The sequence below is a fragment of the Rhipicephalus microplus genome, unplaced genomic scaffold, assembly GCF_043290135.1.
Source record: "Rhipicephalus microplus isolate Deutch F79 unplaced genomic scaffold, USDA_Rmic scaffold_14, whole genome shotgun sequence".
NCBI classification, from domain to species: Eukaryota; Metazoa; Arthropoda; class Arachnida; order Ixodida; family Ixodidae; genus Rhipicephalus; species Rhipicephalus microplus.
This window is the reverse complement of record NW_027464587.1, coordinates 7,269,053-7,286,303: the sequence shown is the minus strand read 5'-3', so window position 1 is coordinate 7,286,303 and position 17,251 is coordinate 7,269,053. Positions and strand designations below refer to the sequence as shown.

General features: G+C 46.7%; 1 pseudogene; it reads left to right on the top strand.

The window, feature by feature from the left end:
• Positions 1-200: 200 nt before the first annotated feature.
• Positions 201-17,251, top strand: part of LOC119181148 (uncharacterized) — a 29,181-nt pseudogene continuing 12,130 nt past the window's right edge.

Here is a 17,251-nt window from a genome sequence, read left to right as displayed (position 1 = left end):
AATATTTGAGACCTTGAAGAGCCGAGCCATAAAATCACTTCCTCAAATTTAAAAGTTTCGGGTTTTACCAAATAATTTGAGCGTCCCAATCACTTCAATAGAAGGAGTTTCAATTACATGTATGATTTATGTTTCAGGTCTCCTTGGACGCTGTCAAAGACGTCTACGCGATCGATAGAATTATTGTGACACTTCGCGTGATGCATGTGATACGGGAGGCCCACCTCAATCCCAATAACTTTGAGAAGATGCGCGTCTCCTACGCCTACCATTTGTTTGGTCCACAAATGACCCGTGGTCTGAGCTTCTACCAACAAGATGTCGATCCATCAAGACGCAACTGCATACAGGCGACTTTGCGGTTCTTTGAGTAAGTGTGTCCGATATCTTAATTGTGTTGGTCTCAGCGGCAATGCTTAGGATATGTTTGGAAAGTCAGGTAGAAGGAAAGATTTGTTTGCGCAGCTGGGTACTTGAACAAGCTATATACACTAGAGTGAGTGTACCGTTCTGAGTGTGTATATACATCAGAGTCACCTGAAACGGCATATTGCAGGACACTTCGAACATGCTGCAAGGGAAGCCTCGAAACCACATAAAACGCTCCTATAAGTTTTTCGAACATGTTGCTGAAATGTCAAGCTCACAAATCTAAAGCAAAATTTTCTATTCGCAGATTATATCATGTGACATTTCCTGCGTTTCTTCTCGCCCAAACTCACAGCGTTCCTTGCAAACTTAGTAGTAAATTTTGTAACGTTACATGTGCTAAGTTGTACTAGAGCAGTGTACCTCTGTCCACAAACAAAACAGCATAATTATATCGTACTAATTTCGCAACATCTTTATGCACCTGAAATAATGAGGCACGAATCCCCACGATGACATGGAGTGTCACGTTCATTGCGCATTCCTGCCAAAATATCTTGCACACGGGCATAGAGTAACGCTCTTCTTACTTTTTTTTCTTTTATGCAGGATGACAAACAGCATCATCACCATCATGTCCTCTCGATACGCCAGAGTAGCGCTGCGGTTGAACTCGAGTGCGGTCGACTGCCTCAACACCTTTCTTGCTTACTTGACAGAATGGGAGTCGCACGCAAAAGGCAAGTGGGGCTTTTTGAGTCAGTCCACAGCAGCAAGGTTTCGAGTAACCATCAAAATCACCTTGCTATATCTGGAATATTTGACGATTGAAGTAGGTTATGTTTACCTGATGACAGCCCGGCTGAACCAAAACACCCTGGAGAACACGTTCGGTATAGTGCGGCAGTGCAGCGGGAATAACGATCATCCTACACCGCAGCAGTCCTCGACACAATGTCCTGCATCAGCTTTTGCAACCTTATGCGCTCACCGGACAAGGGCAATGTGGATCCTGACCCACTTGGCTCTCTTCTGTCCCCTGAACTGTGCCCGCCCCCGTCACCGCCACCGCAGAACCCAGGCTTCACTCATGCACTAAATAAAATTCAGTTTAAAAGCAATGAAAACGATAGGTTCGACAATGTGATGTTACATGAGAGTGACCATGAAGGATACGTGTCCGTCAGAAGTGACCGCAGACTGGTCCATTACATTAGCGGGTTTGTTGCGAGGAAATGCATCGTGTTGTTGCACTGTTATGCTTGCGAAAATGACTTGTTGACTTCGCGAGAATCTGAAAGCGCTATCGCGCATTTCACCCAACAGTGTGATTACGGGGGCCTTTTGTACCCATCTTCGACCTTGGTGAACTTTGCTGGATTTCTTGAGGACATATTCACCGATTGTTTTAGCACCCGCCGCGTGCACCATGACAGCATCATGGATCTCATAGAGCTCCTAAAGGTGAACAAAGTGAAACTGATTGGATGTGAGGAGCCCCGTGAACATGTCACTCAGCGAGTGGTAGGGTTTTATGTGCTGACAAGGCTGAGATTCTTCATGAAAGCCTTGAACCGTGCACAACCTTCTAGGCGGAAGTCTGCTCAACAAAGAAAACTGAACAGGGGCTGGTAAGGAGCCAGCGTCGTTTATAAATAAAACAGTGGGCATAAAAAAGTGCAATTGTTAGAAATGCACGTGCCCTTTTGTGAACTAGTGAAAAAGACGTCGACTTGACAGAGAGACTCACGTGCAGTTTGGCCAGTGTGGCGTGTGTTTTATCATGTGTTAGTAACGTATTCTTGTTCAGTACGCGAGGTCGGAGACAACACAATGAGAGTTCGGTTTCGATGTGCATTGTGATTCCTCATGCAGTGCGTGTTTTATATTTTGCAAGCGGCATTTCGTTAAAAGAACAGCCGTGAAGTTAGAAGTTGATGCTAAGTTGCATGAACTTCTCTTTTCAGTCACACATGTTGAAAACTGTTGTGACGAACCATTACTTAAGAAAACTTTCTTAATGTTATGATTCTGCAGCTAACTAGCAGAACTGATCAGACAAAGTTATTTTTTTCTCTAATTTTTTGACATATATGACTGCACAAGATCCAAAAAGCTTTGTTCAGCGTTGTTTGCTGGCTCCATACCGTTCTACATACTGTGGGCATTTATATACCCATCCTCTTCACCTGTACATTATTATCATTATCATGTGTGGCTCATGCATCCTCATCGCTGTCGTCTAACATCATCATCTTGGTTCGTTCATCGTAGCTGTCGGCTGCTGGTTCCTCGGGCCTAATAAAGGTCTTCCAAACGAAGACTTCATACGTGGTGGAGCGTGCTGTTAGGTCCCCGCCGTCCTCTCGACCACTCTACCCCTGGAGCTACGTTCAGGTCGCCGCTTGGGCAAGGTGTCCTGAAATATGTCGCATCAAGATGAAGTCGGTGCTGCAGCCGTTCCCACTCCGCTACCGCGTGCTTCACCTTCTCACGTCGTTAACAGCCTCTAGCGTGAGCCCCATCCCTTCGCTGGTATGCGCGGGAAGATGTGGAGGAATGGCTTGACGATTTCGAACGTGTCGGTGCTGCTAACCGGTGGGATAACACCTAGTAACTCGCTCATGGCTCATTCTACCTCACGGGTGTCGCGAAGACGTGGTTCCTCAACCACTTCATCCACATCCCCGACTGGTCAGCCTTCAAAGATCAGCTTCAGCTTGTCTTTGCCACACCGGCTGTTCGTTCGGCTCTCGCAAAGAAAGCTCTCGCAACTCGGAAACATCACATCGGGGAGTCGTATAGATCCTACATCGAGGATGTTCTTTCACTTTACCGCCGGGTCGACACATCAATGACAGAGTAAGACAAAGTACGCCAGCTTCTTAAGGGGATTGCACGCGTCGCATTCAATGCCCTTGCAATCCAGAATCCGGCTACCGTCGCTGACGTTGCGACAACCTGTCAGTGCCTCGAAGAACTTGAGTCTAGGCGCCTACAACCAGACAGTGACGCGGCCCGTATTACCGCGGATCCAAACCTACGAGACATAATAAGGGTGATTATACACGAAGAATTAGAATCAATGGGATTCACACTGCCTTCAGTGTGTCCCATTCAGTCTTCTTCAATGTCATTGTGAGATGTCATCAAGGAGGAGCTCACGTCCATGACCCCCATGGCCCACCTGCAGCCCACTGTCGCTCGTACTCTTCCATCGTTCTCGCATGCCGCCGCTGCACCATCAGGCACCGTCAGCTCGACGTCGCCGCCACGAACGTACGTGTCGGTTGCTGCCGCACCTCCTACAAGCTTTCCCACGAGCTTTCCGTCACCACCGCCTGAGCCATCATCTGTCCTCACTGCTCTCTCTCCCGGTGCAGTTAACGCAAGCTACTACCCTCCTTATCGATCGACTCGCCCTACATGCTATTATTGCGGCTATCGTGGGCACAATTCACGCTTTTGCCGCACGCGCCAGCAAGACGAGCGTCGAGGGTACGACATACGCGAACGGGACTATACTGCAGGAGCCTTGTACCAGGGCCGCCGTTTTTCGTCAACGCCGCGTCGGTCTCCATCTCCACCAGCATCGGGTGAACTGCGCACTAGTCATCGATCAACCCGACCCCGTTCACCGTCGCTCTACCGTCGCTCCTCTTCTCCTCTTCAGCCTGCTTCCCTCGCTTCTGATTGGCGTCCGCAAAACTAAGCGATGCAGTTTTTTGGAGGACAAACTGCATTCCAACACAGGACTCTAATTTCTCCAGCGTGCCCTTACAATATGATTTCAGTCACAGTTGAGGGAGTGGACGTTGACGCTTTGGTGGACACTGGGGCTGCGTTTTATATTATTCGTGCTGATTTGTGTACCCGCATTTGAAAAGTCACGACGCCTTATGATGAACCAACACTGGTTACAGCCCAGGGAACAATGATTCGCCCTTCTGCTCTCTTTACTGCCCATGTGCTAATTGAGGACATTCTTCATTATATAGAATTCGCTGTGTTATCCCCGTGCTCCCACGGACTCATTTTAGGCTGGGACTTTCATTCCTCTCCTTCCGTGGCTATTTGTTGTGCACAACGTGTCGTCCATCTTATGAACACAGACCACTTGCTCTGTGACGAAACCTACAGGCCACTTCGACTCATCGCTGCTGTAGACATCCAGTTACCACCACACGAACATCAATTAGTCACAGTTTTGTCCAACGAAGTCGACTGTGGTGACATTTTGGTCACTCCGCCGCCCTGTTGCCTTAATAAAGGCATAGCTCTCGCATCAGGTGTGGCTCGCTTCAACAATGGATCACCTGTCCTCGCTGCTACGAACACCACACCAGATAAAATTTTACTGCCATGGGGCACTACTGTCACCTGCGTTGCGGATCTGGAGCCTGTGTGCGCCGTGCCTCTTACCCCTGTCTCCTCTAAAGACCATCCCGCAGATCATGCTGCTTCCTCGGCCTTTACAGCAGCCACCAACAAAGACTTCACAGACTCACAGAAGCAGCAGCTGCTTGATTTGTTGAAAAGCATGCAAACTCTTCTGACGTTCATTCATCCACCCTGGGACAGACAGCTGCTACAGCGCATCGTATTCAAACCGACGGAACATCCATTGTGCACCGCCGTCCGTACCGCGTCTCTCCAGCCGAACGAAAAATTATTGAGGAAAACGTAAACGATATGCTGCAACGGGAGATAATCCGACTCTCAACCACTCCTTGATCGTCTCCCATCGTTCTGGTGCGTAAAAAGACGGTTCCGTACGATTTTGCGTCGATTATCGAGCACTAAATAAGATCACTAGGAAGGACGTATACCCCATGCCACGCATCGACGACGCCCTTGATTCCTTACTAGGTGCTGAATTCCTTTCAAGCCTCTACTTGCGTTCCGGCTATTGGCGAATCCCCATGCACGAAGATGATAAAGAAAAAAACTGCGTTTGCATCCCCGGACGGCCTATACGAATTCAATGTCATGCCGTTTGGTCTATGCAATGCGCCTGCAACTTTTGAGCGAATGATTGACACTGTGCTGCGAGGCCTGAAATGGAAGACTTGCCTATGTTAACTCGATGACACTGTTGTCTTTCAATCGACGTTTCCTCAACACCTGCAACGCTTGGACGAGGTCCTGGCTTGCCTTGCGGGCGCTGGTCTTCAAATTAACACCAAGACGTGCCCTTTCGCCAGCAGATCTATCGATCAAGGTCCTCGGTCATGTTGTGAGCAAGGACGGAATTCGAGATCCCGAGAAAACTGCTGCGGTGCTTCGCTTCCCTGGCCCTGGGAAAACGAAAGATTTGCGAAGTTTTCTTAGTCTCGCCTCTAACTTTCGCCGATTCATACAAAACTTTGCCTTCATAGCCGCACCACTCCATAAGCTACTTGCTTCCGGTATGCCCTTTCAGTGGTCTCAGGAATGTGAATGAGCTTTCAACAGGTTGAAGACAGCCCTCACGACCGACCCTGTACTTTCTCATTTTCACGATTATGCACCGACCTTTCTGCACACAGACGCTAGCAGCCGTGGTTTAGGAGCCGTGCTCCTGCAACGCGACAACTCTTCGCGAGAGCGAGTCGTTGCATACGCCAGCCACGTCCTCTCCGCAGCCGAGAGGAACTACATGATCACTGAGCAGGAGTGTCTCGCCATCGTTTGGTCAGTGCAGAAATGTCGTCCTTATCTGCACGGCCGCCATTTCACCATTGTGACCGACCACCACGCTTTATGTTGGCTTTCGACACTCAAGAACTTGTCGGGACGCCTCGGCCGCTGGATTGTACGCCTCCAAGAGTATGATTTTGACATCGTATACAAGTGTGGCAGAAAGCATAGTGACATCGCTGCTCTTTCTCGCTGTCCACCACCAGCGGCTCCACTCAGCGTTTCCGCAATCACTTTGCACAACACACCCTCGGAGTCCACGTCTACGGTGGTTTCCTCTCTCGCCTCTATGAACGAGCTGCCTTCAGACGATCCCCACGATTTTCCTTCTCGACAGCTGGCTGACCCATACTATCGACGTATTATAGGCTACCTCACTGGCAGTTCCCGTCTACCTAATGCAAGGCTCCGTGGCCAACTCTCGCAATTTAAGCTGGACAACTCGGTGATGTACCGCAAAATTTACCATCCTGACCTTCAGCGCTGGGTTCTCGTTCTACCCCGATCGCTTCGGTCCGAAGTCCTGAGAGCGCTTCATGACCATCCGACTGCTGGTCACCTTGGTTACCATAAAACCTACGATCGCCTTTGAAGTCGCTTTTGTTGGCCAGGCATTACCACTAGTGTGGCTCGGTACGTCGGGTCCTGCACTACCTTCCAATGTAGAAAACTATCCACATCTGCTTCAGCCGGTACACTACAGCCTCTTCCTTGCCCAGCCACACCATTCGAAGTTGTATAGGCGTCGATCTTTATGGCCCCCTTCCAATCAGTACTGCTGGAAACAGGCGGATAGTAACAGCCGTTGACCATTTGACGCGCTACGCTGGTTCAGCTTCGGAAATTGCCGATTTCACCCTCCGAGCCATTATACTGCGTCATGGTGCTCCACGTGTATTGCTCAGTGACCGTGGAAGGGCCTTCCTTTCACAACTAGTGAACGAACTTCTTCACGCCTCCGGCACAACTCACAAGACTGCCTCTAGTTATCATCCCCATACTAACGGCCTCACTGAGCTATTCCACCGCACTCTTGCTGACATGATCGCCGCCTATATTCAACCAGACCACAAGAACTGAAATGTAGTTCTACCATTCGTCACTTTCGCCTATAATACGGCCATTGAGCCTATCGCCTATATTACGGCCATGTCAACCGGCTACTTACTATTTTACCTAGTTTATAGACGCTCCCATACTTCTTTCCTGGACGTCTCTTTCTTTACCTGCCACGCATTTTCTTCTCCATCCTTTTCAGAGGAATACATTTTACGACTTGCACAGTGCCGCCAACGTGCTCGTATAAATACTGAAGCCTGACAGCAAGAGAGAAAGCTAGTTTATGGTGTATTGCATCGTGCTGTATCCTTCCAACCTGGAGACGAAGTGCTCCTTTTGACGCCTATTCGCACACCTGGTTTGTGCGACAAGTTTAAGCCACGATTTATCGGGCCGTGCACAGTTCTTGAAGAGACTTCACGAGTGAATTATTGCGTGACGCCCCCAGCAGATCACCGTTATAGAACTACTGCGGTCGTCCATGTCTCCCGTATAAAGCCCTTCATGCGATGTTCTTTGTCCCCTTGACTTGCCGCGGCCAGGCTGGCCGCTTTCACGTGGGGGGAATTAGTGTGGGCATTTAGCATACCCATCCTCTTCAGCTGTACATTATCATCATTATCATGTGTTGCTCATGCATCCTCATCGTTGTCGCCTAGCATCATCATCTTGGTTCGTTCATCGTAGCTGTCGGCTGCCGGTTCCTCCGGCCTAATGAAGTTCATCCAAACCAAGACTTCATAATACATTTTTTTGCTATCTGTTGAATAAATACTTTACCTGGTGCTTTCTAGCAGACATACACAATTGCGTCGTGAAATACCTCGATTGTTCTTCTACGAACATGATATTGTGCTGATCTGTGTTATTTTTTTTACATGTGGGATTGTTTTAGTACGGTTGCAGACCACATTACAAGAATCCCAAACGCACCTCACATAGCAGGCTGCAGTCGGGATACTTAGTCCGGCAAGGGTCTTCGTCACTTTAGTGTAGGAGGTTGACATGAAGGGTTGGGGGGGGGGGGGGGCGAGCCTGAACTAAACGTTATCTATAGTTGCCGATTGAAAGAAGATATTTCACATATATTTTATGTGGGCCATTTCTGAAATGCACTTATTGTCAGGATTAAAAAAATACCGATATTGATCTTCGAAATGAGCAAAATCAGTGTGCCGATTCCGACATAATATAGTTTTTGTTTTTCGGTCCTGCTTCAGCAAATGGTGACACGATGAGATATCTCGTCAAAAACATGCTTGCGACCAGTACTGTCTGAGTCGTCTCATGGATACTTATTGAGAAAACAAGAAACAATTATGTGACGCGATATTCTTGCGCGGGCCGCTGGTCGCATGCGACAAGCATGTTTGATGTTTGTGCTATATAGCTCCTTAAACAACGAATGCCTTTGATATCCTTCATCATCACATCTTCATGAGTGGTCTAGAAACTGCCAAGGGCTGTTTGAAATTTCACTAGCCTGCCGTGTGCACAGATAAGGCATCACGTCATCAACTACTGCTACTTCTCGCTAAGTAGCAGTAGTGAAGCGCACCATATGCAAACAATCTTGTATCTCAAAACACATCAAATATAGGTTTTATTGAAATACAACCGCCTCTTGAAGTAAACTCGGGTGACAATCAACCTTCATAGTTTGGTTTGCAATAACACTATAGTCATCACGCATCACCATTTTTTGTATCACAGTTAATATCCATATATAATGACTGCTTCCTGGGTACACGCTGTAGATATTTATAAAGCGCTCAAGTACTTGTCATACAACAAAACGCGATAGGTGGTTGGTGACGTGGCTTAGAGCAACTTATTTTCTAGTAATTGTTATCTAAAAATGTGCCGCTGATTATAAACAAAACAGAGAAAGTGATCTGACAGAGGTTCGGGCCCCCGAGCTTGACATATGTACGGGGAACATGGCTGCACATATACCTTTTGACAGAGAATTTTCATTCATTGTTTGCTGTATAACTACGACTCCGCCAGTTGAACACAACTTATGTGGTTAAGCGTTGAACGAATGAATCGTTACTATGTGCTTGCTACGCGTTTTTTATATGCGTCACTAAAAAGGCAAAACAAACCACGACCACTAGCTTGCCTTTGGCATAGAATGCTACTTAGTATTACGAGACATCACATTTACGGCTGACAAAGAAAACTCCCGTAGTTTCCATGGAACTACGGATCAATTCATGTCTTTATTTCAGGCTGCGCGTCTGAAAAGAACCAACGCACTTTCAACAACAACAACAACAACAACAACAACAACAACAACAACAACAACAACAACAACAACAACAACAACAACAACAACAACAACAACAACAACAACAACAACAACAACAACAACAACAACAACAACAACAACAACAGCAACAACAACAACAACAACAAAGGTTTTGCGTGGTAAAACTATATACCGCGTGAGGCTCGCCCTATTCAGTATAGCACTCCACAAATTATGACCACCTGTGGTTCTTAGCGCCAAAATCCAAGAACGCGGGCCTCTATCATTTCCACATCAAAATGCGACGTTGGTCTGCTCGTCAGCAGCCGCGCGCACAGCAATCACCACTGTGCCGTTAACAGCAAACCCGATTCCGGGAGGCTACCTCCACAACTGTAATGGGCAGGCCTGGCTGGTACGCTACTGGAACGGTCATGACGTATCTGTCATTCTTACTAATTCGCGTCCCGTCTTAAGCACTGTTCCGTGCCACGCCATCCCTAAAATGAACGCCAGGGACAATCGGTCGTATGTACAAAGTGTGCACCGCTAAATATGCTTTTAAAAGACAAAACGTATACGTTCACACAAATCAGTTCTACAAGAAAAGTACATGTGTACCCCACTGCAACTTCATTCCCGCCGACTGAGAATCGTTTGCTTTCAGTTTTTCTTTTTTTTGTGAGCCAGCGGGTGACGACCGCAGGCGAATGACAGCACACTCTCTCTCCTATTCGCTAAAATCTCGGAAGCCATGCTTTTAGGTTTTTGTTGAATCCCGTGTGGTGGCGCTAAAAATAAATGCGTTTGTGCTATATAGCTTCTTAAACATCGAATGCCTTTGATATCCTTCATCATCACATCTTCATGAGTGGTCTAGAAACTGCCAAGGGCTGTTTGACATTTCACTAGCCTGCTGTGTGCACAGATAAAGCATCCACGTCATCAACTACTCCTACTTCTCGCTAAGTTGGTGAAGCGCACCATATGCAAACAATCTTCTATCTCAAAACACATCAAATACAGGCTTTATTGAAATAGTACCACCTCTTGAAGTAAAATCGAGGGAAAATAAACCTTCATAGCTTGGTTTACAATAACACTATAGTCATTACGCATCACCACCTTTTGAGTTCAGTTCGGGATGTCACGGTGGATGGACGTGTTATTTCGGTGGCATGTAACTGTTGTGTACACATGCCAGAATAAAGTCTTATTATTAATATTTGAGCGCTCCGAATTGACTGCGCAGATAAGTGTTTTTGCATGTTTTGAGCTTGTTTTTATAATTATAAGGCAGCGGTTGAAATCTTCGTAGCACTTATTTTATGGTACGGCTTTTTCGGGGGCCAGTCACCAGGTATTTATTAGTTAGTGCGTGTGTGTGTTAGAATTTTTTTGTTGTTTTTTTTTCTGTTGCCACCCTGTGGGGGAGGTGCGCGTACATTGAACACGCAAAATTTTGTAGTAGAGCTTAGACTTTCTTTTTTTTTTCGTAGTACAGGGCTCGAGTTTAGTAATTATCGAGTATAGGGACAATTGGTGTCAGCTAGAAAGACATGGTTAAAAAGACTGTAAAGTGTTCAGGATGTGGAGTGGGTTTGAAAGTGGACCCAAGCGTAGAAGCGGGTGAAGAAGAGGCTGACGCGAAGTGTAGGCAATGTGAGGTCGAGGAAAAAATGGAGAAAATGATGGTTGCCCAGAGTGAACTGCTGATGAGAATCGCCGAACTCGAGACTGCGTTGGTGACAGAGCAAGAGAAAACGAGGGCAATGGGAGAAAGACTGAAGTCCGCCGAGGAAGCACTAGCGAAGCTGAACAAAGAAGTGGCCTACGAAGAGAACAGTTGGGAACCGGCAACCAGAATGGTGGAGAAGGAAAAGCAAGCAAGTTTGGAAAAGCAGGTTCAGCCGGTTCAATTGTCCCAAGGCCCAGCTTCAGCGAGGTAGTGGTGGGGCTGGGAGGGGACAAAGCAGCTGGTGTCACAGGTGCGAGTAGCCCCCAGGTGCAGGACGCTCCAGCTGAAAAGTCACAGCATGCGATAATCGCCGGGGACTCAAATTTAAGTCAATGCACTGAGGCCATTAAAGAGAGGGTAAGAGGTGACAAGAGGGTTGCAGTAGGGGCGTTCCCAGGACGCAAGCTGGAAGCAGTCATGAGGCAAGCGAGCGCAAAACTCAAAACTAAAGCTGATAGACGAAACCTCGTGATAATTTCAGGCGGTTTAAACGATGTCTTAAATGATACAGCAGGACTAGCAACCACACTGGCGAAAGGCGTCGATGACATGCGTGCCACTTCTCCTAAGGTACAGGTAGGGGTATGCACGATATCGGAGGCACCGGTGCGTGATAGCAAGCTGCAAAGAGTGGTTGTCAACGCAAACCAAGAGATATGGCGTATGAGTCGAGAGAAAGACTCTGAGGTGGTGAAAATAAATACAGAGGTGCATAGGTGGGGTGGTTTTCACCGAGACAGAATTCACTTTGATGGGCGGCTAGGTCATGAGGTGGGTTGGCGACTTGCAGGACGCGCAGTAGCTTTTTTGGAGGCAAGCGAGCCCTTCGGGGTGCAGGATAGCTAGTAACGAGGAAAACAACCAGGGAGACTCTTCGACAGGTGGTATGGACAGATACGATTGCAAAGTGGCACCAATATCTAAGATAGGTAGACTTCGGGGCATAAATACACGTAGCCACGAGCGCGGAGCCAATTCAGACATAGGGTATATTAACATGCAGGGTGGTAGGAACAGGCTGAAGTGGGAAGAGATAGAAGAACAGCTAAGGGAAGAGAGGTCGATAGTATACGTTTTTGTAGAAACACATCTCAGGGACATGGAACAACCTCCGAACAATCCGGACTACGTGTGGGATATTGTAATAGAACAGAAGGCAGCAGAAAGGGGGGTCGTATTGGGGCATTCATTCATAAAAGTACAGACTGGCAAAGGGTCAAGCAGGAGTGCGAAAATCAGCAGCAGGAAGTTAAGAGAGCCATAGCAAAACGTCAGGAAAACTCTAGGGAACACAGACATGCTAAGCAGCGGGGTGAAGTGACAGATGATGTTGAAAGAAAATGGGAAACCTTTCTAAGCTGTAGAAGGGATGCATCCCTTCTGATCAATGAAAAGATTAGAAGAAAGGGAGCTCAGTACGTGGCTGGCAGAAGTACATAAAAAAGATAGAAAGGCAGCTGCGAAATTTTGAAACCATCTAAACTCTCCAAGAAATCAGACGAGCCTAGAGCAGAGTTTTATAACTACAGCCCAAGGTGCTAGGCTAGAAGGGGACGAAGGTATTGAATATATAAGAACAAGGGTGACAGGAAAATTTCAACAAAGAAGTACTTTATGCACCACAATAGACAAGGACGAATCAAGGTGTGCAATGGCTCCATTTTCACAACGAGAGTGGGAAAGGGCTGAGAAAAGGGTTCCTAGTAGTACATCAACAGGCCCAGCTGGCATTCCAATTAAGCTGATAAAGAAATTCGGTCCGAAGTCTAAGCAGGTTTTGAGAGAGGCAGTGAGCAAAATAATAAGCGATGGTAAAGTTCCCGATGAACGGAAACTTAGCAGGATGAGTATGATCTATAAAGGAAAGGGGGACAAAGCTGACATAAACAACTACCGTCCTATAACACTCATTTGTTTCGTGTACTTGTGGACGGGAGCAAAGGTCACAGAGTAAAACCAGGCAATGGTAGAATGTATATCAAAGGACATTCAGGAGTTAAGAAGAGAGTGCGAGATAATTATACTAGGAGACATGAATGCGCACATAGAAGATATAGATGGGTATACCAACCCGACAGGCAAAATGATCATGGATATGTGTGAAAGGCTTGATTTGATCATTTGCAACAATACCGAGAAGTGTGAAAGGCAAATAACATGGGAGGTAGGAAGGCTTCAATCGACGATAGATTATGCACTGATGTCACATAGGATGTATGATAAGCTCAGGGGAACGCACATAGATGAAGGTGGCTCTAGAAGTCTAGGTAGTGATTACAAACGTATCAAGCTAAGTTTTGAAAGAGCAGTGAAAGTGGGAAGAAGACAAGATGAGCAACTACAGGAAAATTTTTATCCGGAAAGGCAAATTGAAATAGCCACTAAACAAATTGAGAAAGTAATTACGGAGGATAATAAGACAATGTGGACATACACGAATCTAAATAGACTCTTTGAGCTAGAACTTGCCAAGACGCGTGACAAGTCACCCCGGAAAAGAAGACACAAACCCAAAAGTTGGTGAGATGAGGAAGTTAAGAGAGCCATAGCAAAACGTCAGGAAACCTCTAGGGAACACAGACATGCTAAGCAGCGGGGTGAACTGACAGATGATGTTGAAAGAAAATGGGAAACCTTTCTCAGCTGTAGAAGGGATGCATCCGTTCTGATCAATGAAAAGATTAGAAGAAAGGGAGCTCAGTACGTGGCTGGCAGAAGTACATAAAAAAGATAGAAAGGCAGCTGCGAAATTTTGAAACCATCTAAACTCTCCAAGAAATCAGACGAGCCTAGAGCAGAGTTTTATAACTACAGCCCAAGGTGATAGGCTAGAAGGGGACGAAGGTATTGAATATATAAGAACAAGGGTGACAGGAAAATTTCAACAAAGAAGTACTTTATGCACCACAATAGACAAGGACGAATCAAGGGGTGCAATGGCTCCATTTTCACAACGAGAGTGGGAAAAGGCTGAGAAAAGGGTTCCTAGTAGTACATCAACAGGCCCAGCTGGCATTCCAATTAAGCTGATAAAGAAATTCGGTCCGAAGTCTAAGCAGGTTTTGAGAGAGGCAGTGAGCAAAATAATAAGCGATCGTAAAGTTCCCGATGAATGGAAACTTAGCAGGATGAGTATGATCTATAAAGCAAAGGGGGACAAAGCTGACATAAACAACTACCGTCCTATAACAGTGACATCAGCGTTCTACAGGCTGGCGATGCAGATTATAAAGGAAAGACTGCAGGCATAGATAGAGGATGAGGGGGTGCTGGGGGAACTGCAGAATGGGTTTCGGAAACACAGGAGGTTGGAAGACAATCTGTTCTCACTGGCCCAGTGCATCGAAATAGCAGAAGAGGAACACAGGCCCCTGTGGCTAGCATTTTTGGATATCAAGGGAGCGTACGATAGCGTGGTTCAAGAGGAATTGTGGGGAATACTGGACACACTAGGCGCAGAACATGTGGTCACTAATCTTTTAAAGGATATCTATAAAGGTAACAAGGTAGTTATAAAGTGGGAAACAGGTATCCAAGCCTGCAGAGGTAAAACGGGGGCTTAGGCAGGGGTGCCCCCTGTCACCCTTATTATTCATGATGTACCTACAAGGATTAGAGGCAAAATAAGAGGGAAGTGGGCTGGGCTTCAACCTCTGTTTAGTCAAACAAGGAAAACTTATTGATCAGGCACTACCAGCATTAATGTACACAGATCATATAGTGCTGATGGCCAACAACAAGGATGATTCGCAGAGATTGATGGACATCTGCGGTAATGAGAAAGATAGGTTAGATTTTAGATTCAGTAAGGAAAAATCAGCAGTCATGATCTTCAATGACAACGAAGGTAGTGAACTTAGAATACAGGAGGTCACGCTGGAGATAACAGATAAATACAAATATCTGGGCGTATGGATAAGCAATGGTTCCGAGTACCTGAGGGAACACGAAGTATACGTGACGACTAAAGGTAACAGGAATGCAGCAATGATGAAAAATAGGGCACTGTGGAATTACAATAGGTATGATGTTGTGAGAGGAATATGGAAAGGGGTCATGCTTCCTGGGCTGACGTTCGGCAGTGTGGTCTTGTGCATGAGATCAGAAGTTCAAGCAAGATTAGAAATTAAGCAACGTGGAATAGGTAGGCTTGCTTTAGGAGCTCACGGGAATACACCAAATCAGGGAGTACAAGGTGATATGGGATGGACATCATTTGAGGGCAGGGAAGCTAGCAGCCAGATAAAATTTGAGAAGCGATTGAGAGAAATGGGGGAGGAGCGTTGGGCTAGGAAGGTTTTCAGCTACTTGTACATGAAGAATGTCGATACAAAATGAAGGAAGCGAACCAGGAAATCGACTGGTAAATACTTAGAAAACAGCAGGTGGCCAAACCAAAAAGAACTATCGGTTAAGTAGAAAGTGAAGGAAACAGAGACTGACATGTGGAGAATGGGCATGATTAAGAAGTCCGCACTAGAGATCTATCGAACTTTCAAGCAGGAAATTGCCAAGGAAACGATCTATGATAATACTCGGGGTAGTTCTCTACTGTTTGAGGCCAGGACGGGAGTACTGCGAACCATGACATATCGGATCAAATACGAAGGGGTAGACACAGTATGCAGTGCGTGTTGAGAGGAAGAAGAAACTGCCGAACACTTGATAATGTTCTGTAAAGGGCTTCACACTATAGTTCAGGATGAAGGCGCAGAGTTTTTCAAAGCACTGGGGTTTAGGGACCGAGAGGGCAAAATAGACTTTAATCGGGTAGACTTAACTAGAAAGAGGTTATCTGATTGGTGGCTAAAGTCAGGGCACGAGTGAAAATTAAACTCTTCACTTCAAAGTACGAATCCTCAAACTCACTCATTAAAGAAAAATAAATAAATCTAGTTTTTGGTTCATTAAGTATTACGGCTTGGTGGCGCTAGCCACCGCCCGATCTAAAAGGTACAGCCATATCCATCCACCCATTCATCCATCCATCCATCCTCGCTTTCAAGTTTTGCAGTGTGTGTGGAGAGAAGAAACCGCCGAACACTTGATAATGTTCTGTAAAGGGCTTCACCCTATTGTTCAGGATGATGGCGCAGATTTTTTCAAAGCACTGGTGTTTAGGCACAGGGAGGGCAAAATAGACGTTAAGCGGGTAGAATTAACTAGAAGGAGGGTATCTGATTGGTGGCTAAAGTCAAGGCACGAGTGAAGTTTAAACCCTCCATAGCAAAGTACGTATCCCCAACCTCACTAAATAGAGGAAAAAAATAAATATAGTTTTTGGTTCATTAAGTATCACGGCTTATTGGCGCTAGCCACCGCCGAATCTAAAGGGTACAGCCTTATCCATCTATCCATTCATCGGCGGAGGTTAGGCAGAGGGATGGCTCCAGGAACGTCGCACGTTTGTGGTTCTCTGGTCGCACAAGCGGCGGCGCTGGCATCACCATCAATGGAAGAATTTTGGGAGGGACGTTGCAGCTGAGCCGGTTGTGGGCCGGTCAAGTCCTGCAGAGCAACAGAGTTTGAGCCACGTTGTGTGGCTGTGGACATTGTTGCGCCGAAGTTTTGCCGTCAGCTTTGAGCGTTACGCACCACGCAAGATGACAGTATGCTTTACAGTGTATACTGTAACCATGCCGCGACAACGGCAAAACCACTGTTAGGCGCTTGGGTGTCTTACAGGCAACGTGTTCGTGAAGAGTAAGCAGGACCTGCCATTGTTCGGCATCCTGAAGGATGAAAACAGGCCGAAAGAATGCGAGAAGAACCAGCACAGAGCGGACAAGCTTCTGGAAGACACCAACGCAGTTTGCGAACTACACTTGCAACCACCTCTAAGCATATTATCGATGGAAAAAAAGTGCGCACTGCCGGAGAGTGAGCCCACTGCCCCCTTCTAGTACACTGTAGCCGCACGCCCGGTTCCGCTCCGTTTTTCAAGACCGTTCTGGTTTTTAGCCGGTCTGGAGACGGAGGCTGTTCACGGTGGGGCCGCACGAGCGGAATGCATGAGTCGTATGATTGGCCGACGCGATGTTCGTGAAGTGCTGGCAACCTTTCGGCGAAACAGAGGTGTTCGATGGCGACTATCATTAGCAGACGACACAAAACGTACACTTTTGCCCTAGCGGGTTCAATATAAACGAAGT